Source organism: Piliocolobus tephrosceles, chromosome 4 (genome assembly GCF_002776525.5).
Source record: "Piliocolobus tephrosceles isolate RC106 chromosome 4, ASM277652v3, whole genome shotgun sequence".
Lineage (NCBI taxonomy): Eukaryota > Metazoa > Chordata > Mammalia > Primates > Cercopithecidae > Piliocolobus > Piliocolobus tephrosceles.
Window position 1 is genome coordinate 15,954,322 of NC_045437.1, and position 6,624 is coordinate 15,960,945.

The 6,624-nt window shown below is 39.5% G+C and overlaps 1 pseudogene across 1 annotated transcript in view; it reads right to left on the reverse strand.

The window, feature by feature from the left end:
• Positions 1-6,273: 6,273 nt before the first annotated feature.
• Positions 6,274-6,624, reverse strand: part of LOC111546773 — a 24,573-nt pseudogene continuing 24,222 nt past the window's right edge. The window contains exon 3 of the transcript XR_002732912.2: positions 6,274-6,600. The product of XR_002732912.2 is annotated as a keratin, type I cytoskeletal 19 pseudogene (transcript). The remainder of the gene's footprint in view (positions 6,601-6,624) is intronic.

Consider the following 6,624-nt stretch of genomic DNA (forward strand, 5'->3'; position numbering starts at 1 on the left):
TGTTGTCATTTAATTTTATCTCTGAATCTCTGAATTAAAGACACTAGAATGAGCTGAATTGTACAACGTAGCTGATACTAATTTGAAATGGAAATGGAAGAAGGATTGCTTTTTCAGCCTTGGCTTTGATTTCACTGATTTCAGACTGGCCTTGGCTTTGATTTCACTAATTCGCTTTTCTGGCTCGTTCTAGAAACCTCTTGGAGCAAAATCTACTGCGCTGGACGTATCAGGGAAACGCCCAAAAGACAGTGGTTGGTATTGGGAGCAGCATCAGGAGCATGAGAGTGAATCTTTCCTGAGATCTAGCTGATCTCTTTCTGGGTAGGGAATGGCCATACCTCTCATGGGCTCCAGGCCCAAATGCTCCTTCTCCACTCCTGGAGTTTCCCTTCCTGAAGATGGAGTGCCCTTGGCACACCCTCTGCCTTTCATCACCCTGGCATTCGCTGTGCCTCAGGGCAGGCGCTGTAATTATCTGTAGTGGTTTTGGAGTAAGGAGCTGCTCTGTTGTTGCTCCTGTTCCTTCTCCTGGGAGCACCCAGAGAGCATGAGTTCTCTTCTATCCCAGCTGTCAATGAGTGATTGGTGTAAAAGTCTGCCTAATTCTCAAATTCAGAATTAGGAAGTCAACTTACTTCAGATACAAGCCACATTCACCAAAATCATCTCATTAGTAAAAGTAGTGATATACTGGCTTCTATATGTTATCTTACTTTTTGTCTTATCTCTCTGAGGATTAGAAAACCAGGTTGGAAAGCAGAAATTATCTATTGGGTTGCCTCAAATACTGTAAGAGACTGAACTTAGGTCCATTTGATTCCAGAGGTCATGCTCTTTCCACTTCATGACTCTGCCTCTACTTTGTGTTTTCCCATAGCATTAAAACCAATACCTTCACTGATAAGTATTTGTGAAATGCATGATGAATGAACACATGAATGAATGAACAAATGAATGAATGAATGAACAATATCCCAGCACAGCATTGTCTCCTATTGTGTGGATTAGTATTCAAAATTAGGCAGAATATTTCATTCTCATTTCAAGTGCTGACTAGCTTATAAAGTAAATGCTGTGATTTGTTAAAACTTAGTGTTTTTTTTGTCTTACATTAAGGAGGTGTATAGTCTTGAGAGGTAGGATAGCATAGTATGCTGAGACAGGATAAAACTAACCATGAGAGTTACATCACTTCACCCCAAATTCATTGATTTCACTTAAGTGAGAAATAAATCCGTGTTGGATAACTCTTAGGCATCCACAGACCATCTGAATCCTACATCTGTTGCTGTTTGGGGCAGTGCATATTTTTCCTTTGGCCACAATTCAAGGAAAATAAAGCTTCACCCCAGCCATTTCACAGATAATTGGCTCACCGCATGCATGTTTTTACACTAAAAATCATATTTAGTAATTACTCGCTATCTACAAAGATATATCGATAAGATACACAGGAAAACCCAAAGTATAACGTATGATTCCTAATTATCTATTGTTACTTAACAAATTACCCCCAAACTTAGTGGTTTAACATAACAATAGCCATTTATTACCTTGAATAGTTTCTATGGAAGATAATAAATGGCTATTGTTACGCGATGTTATTTGCAGCTTACCTGGGATGGAGTAGTCTAGTTTGGAATCTCTACTGTTGTAGTCAAGATGGCACCTGGGGCTGCAGTCATCCAAAGGATAAAGCAGGCTGGAGGATCTGCTTCCAAGATGGCGCACTCGCATAACCCTAGCAAGAGGCCTCAGTTCCTTCCACGTGGATTTCTCCATGGGGCTGCTCAAATGTATCAGCTAGCTTTCCCTAGTGTGACTAATCCAAGACCAAGGGAACCACAGTGTTTTTTATGAACATTCTCGTTTTGGAAGTCACGTGGTTATTTTCACAATATCCTATTGGTTACATAGGTCATTCTATTTAATATAGGAGGGGACTACACAAGGAATGAATAACAGGGTGGGGATCATTGGGAACCATCTGGATACTGGCTACCACAGTTTTTATCACTTTCTCTAGTTTCATCATGAAGAAAAACTAAGCTCATGAAAAGTGAGTAAGTAATTTTGTGGCCGCAACAAATGAGGTGTCCAACGACAGGGTCTGTCTTTTCTGTACTTGGTTGCTACATTACAGACACATTGAGAACATCCAAGGTTTGATGTTAAACTAAATTCCCAGGAATGATTAATTCAAGAAGGTCCCATCTCAGAAAACTGAATCTTAGAGAAAGGGTAATAATTTATTCATTGAACAAAATTCATTGAGCTCTTAGTAAATGCTTAGTAAATACAGACTAGCTCTGTAGACCCTTAGATAAATGTGGAGCTCACACTACAATGAGGAAATCAAACATGTGGATACATAATCAGAGTATAATGTTGTAAGACACTGATATAGAAATATATGCTTCATATATGGAAGTACTAAGGAGAGCTGCTAACTCAGCAGGACATGGGGAGTATCAGAAAAGATTTCCTGGAAGGAGTGACACATAATCTCAATCTCAAATGATAACTTAGAATTCGCCAAGCATTCAGGACAGCAGAAACAGCATGAGAAAAGTTATGAAGGTGAGAAACAGCATGGAATGTGTAAGAGAATGAAGGTAGAGTGGCGAGGAAGAAAGTAGGGATTTGCAGGACATAGGGTTGGAGAAGTGGGCAGGCCCACTCAGAGAGAACCAGGAGTTGGGTCTTTCAGATTATACACTATGGGAAATCTTTGACTTTTATCATCAAGAAAAGTGATATGGTCAGATCTCATTTGAGATAGATCACTCTAGGAGTTTGTATAGAAAGAATTTGAGCAAAATAAGATTACAGACAGATAGATCCAATTAGAAAACATTTGCTGGAGAAATAAATGGGGTAATGAGGACCAAAACTAGGGTAATAACAACAGGCAAGGAAATGAAAAGACATATTTGTTCATTAATAATGAATTCGTCATCCAGAAAAAAAAAAACAAAAACAAAACAATAAGCAGATTTTCCAGTAGTAAGGTAAAATACAGTAAGTAAAGTACGATAAAGAAAGAGGAAATTATTCTGGTGGTCTGTATTCCAAGCTTGGGAGGTGGGATATTTCAAAGATTGGTCATTTTCACTATAGAAGGTCCAGTTTGCTAGCCCATCAACCTTGGAAAAATGAGCCCTGTCATGACCACCTAGACTCTCAAGGGGCCACACAATAACTAGAAGAGGAAAGAGAAACTGACTGACAGTAAAAACCAAACCACAGAACATCTGTGGATTGCCACTGAGTTCTGACTCTTATTATAAATCAAGCATCAGGATTTTTCCTTTTACATCAGTGTCCCTGATTTTCCTGTTTCACCTGTAGGAAAGCCAGAAGTATAAATGTACACAGGGAGACCTGGCATTCTTTCATGTAAAGAGACGCCCTTACCACCTCCAGAGAGCATGGCATCTCTGCCTTCCAATTACTGCATTCTCCTATCAGAAAGTTCTATTTGGTTCTTTTCCAAATCCACCTAGTAAATGTTGATCTCTTGTTTCTTCATTATATTTTCAATACTTTGTTTTATGAAAACATATTAAACATACTCCCTTTACATTCTGTTGCTTATCATTTTAATGTCTGCTGGCTTTGCAAGTCTACTTCTGTGCTTTGTTTTTGCTGCTGACTTTTGTTTATAATGGCTTGGTTTTGCTTAATTTTTGTAAGAAATTTTGAACCCATTCCCTTTGGGGATTTTTGTATGAGAAATTTCTGAGGCTGTAGTTGAAACTGTATTCATCTAGGGATAATTTGCATTTGCTTCTGCCAACCTTCCAGAAGCACTACCAACACAAGACTACCGTAAAGTAATTCTTCTACAACCAAACAGGTAGAGGGATTTTGGTCCCCAACCTTGTGATTACAGGCCTGTAATTAGAAGTGGGAAATTTTTTTCATTCAATTTATTGAAAGCCAAGATTAAGAGAGAAATATATCTCTGGTGAGTATCTCCAAGTTCTTTATCAGCAGGGCAAATTTTTTTCTATTTGTCTACTTCAGGGGTGTTAGATTTACGCAGGAACTCTGACTGGATGCCCTCCTTTCCCTGTTGGGGCTCAGGCTTTGTCCCCTGTCCCTGTGCCTTTGTTCCATTAAAACCCAGAAAGCCATCTCCAGGTTTTACTAGATACTCCCAGGACAAACATTAGCTCCAGCACTACTACCCTGCCCTTTTGGATTTGTATTTTCCTGAAGTTTCTAAAAGGATTTGGAGAAATTCCTTTACTTTCTCCTCACTCTACCTGCACTCTCCCTGTGAGAGGCTGATTTTTAGGTAGCATTTTTAGGTGTATTGTACTGGAAAAGGTCTCTCTGCACATCTGATCTGCCACTTTGCAGACATTGGAATTTAGAGCTAATCTCGTATCATGCCACAAGAAGGACAGATCATTTACTTATGTCTTATGCTTAAAATTCAATCAATAAAGAAGACAGTTGGAATAAACAAGAAGCCACGTTGTCATTTTTCTCACATGTTCTACCAAAAAGGGACCTAAAGGACAGCCAGATGGCCCTTAAATCAGTCAATATTTGAGTGCTACTAAGAAGCAATAAAGTGTCAAAGGATGAGACCACTGCTCGATGTCTTAAACAAACAAAGCACAACAACAAAAACCCACAAAACTAAATTTATGACTTCCTTAAGTGAGGAAGAGTTATGCTGGATGGGCATGATCTCTTGAAGAACAGTAGGTAACTGTTGGGTGGAGTGGAGGGTAGTGTAACCTGTAGGAGCGTAGTTACTCAGGTGAGACTGTTGTGGATGGGTTCACTGCCAGAAGGCTGTCCATTGGAGGTAGTCCATTTCCTAGTGGCTGACTTTCCAAAGCTAAAGGCTGAGGCTGATTACTTGGCTTTCAGAAGCATATTCACTGAGGGGAGTTGTTGATGGATTAAATAGGTTTACAATGACTTCTCATGCTCCATTACTATGAAATTGTCTTATTGCAAATAAACAGGTTTAAAATCCATTTTGGTGCTTACCTGTTACTATGGCTACAGAATAACTAGTCTTATCCTAAGAGTATGGAAACTTTTTTGTTGGCAAATGAAAATCTCATCAAGAAAAATATGCAACAATTTGTAGAATTCAATCTCAACCAAGTCTCTGTATTTTTAGATAATGCTAAAATCTTCAGATTAGCATTAACCTACCAGTCTCGATTAAACACATATATGTATATATGTACCTATTCCTTCTATGAGAAAAAGACAATGACAAGAAAACACTGTGCCCTTAGTTGACTCAGCCTCTCACACCTTCAGTGGCAACAGCATTGTACAATTCAAAGTACTACTCAGAATATTTACCTCATTCACAGGTCATAAAGTCCTGATTCACAAAATAGGATTTCAGTCATTGTTACAAAGTCCACATAGTAAAGGATGAAAGGAGACATGCATCCTAGAACATTTTTAAACAAAGTATGAAATCAAAAATATTATGCTTAATGCTTAATGAATTAAAAAAATGAACTTACACATCTAATTTCCTGACTATTTTGATTAATATTGATTACATAGAAATTAAAAATGCATTGAGATAACCAGTAAGAGATGCCAAAAGTACATATGCTGGCATTACATTTTATTCAAAACACACGACCATGTAATGATTAAGAACACAGCCCCTGACCCTCACTGCCTGGAATCACAGGTTGGCTCTGCACGTGTCTCTGTATTCTCATCTGCTATTTGGACTAAGTCATGTCCCCCAAGATTTGTATGTTGACGTCCTAACCTCCACTACCTTAGAATGTAACTATTTAGATAAAGGGTGTTAACAAAGGTAAGTTAAGGTTAAATGAGGTTGTTAGGGTGGTCCCTAATTCAATATAACTACTGTCCTTGTATGAAGACGAGATTAGAACATCGACACACACAGATGAATGACCATATGAGGACACAGCAAGAAGGTGGCCATCTGCAAGCCAAGGAGAGAGGCCTCAGAAGAAATCAACATTGCTGACACCTTGATCTTGGACTTCTAGCCTCCAGAACCAAGAGAAAATTAATTTCTATTATTTAAGGCATCCCATCTATGGCATTTTGTTATGGCATCCTTAGCAAACAAATACCTCTGTTAAATGAGATGATATTAAATTCACATAGTAGTTGTGAGGTGTCTTAGTCCATTTTGGGTTGCTAAAAAGAAATACCGGAGTCTGGGATATGTGTGTGTGTGTGTGTATATACACACATACACACACACACACACACACACACACATGCTTCTTTTTGTTTTTTTTTTTTTTTTTCCTTGGACCATAAAATTTTATTGGAAGGTCAGGGGAAGAGCCAGGGATAAGGGTCCCTTCCTTCCCATCACTTACCCAGGAGACACCCTCCGAAGGACAGCAGAAGCCTCCAGAACCTGCTGCCTCAGAGGACCTTGGAGGCAGACAGGTTGTTGTAGTGATCTTCCTGGCCCTAGAGCAGGCTGAGGTAGGTGGCAATCTCCTGCTCCAGCCGCGACTTGATGTCCACGAGCCGCTGGTACTCCTGATTCTGCCGCTCACTATCAGCTCGCACATCGCCCAGCTGGGCTCCGACACCACTGATCAGTACCTAGATATGCGCCAGCTGGGCTCC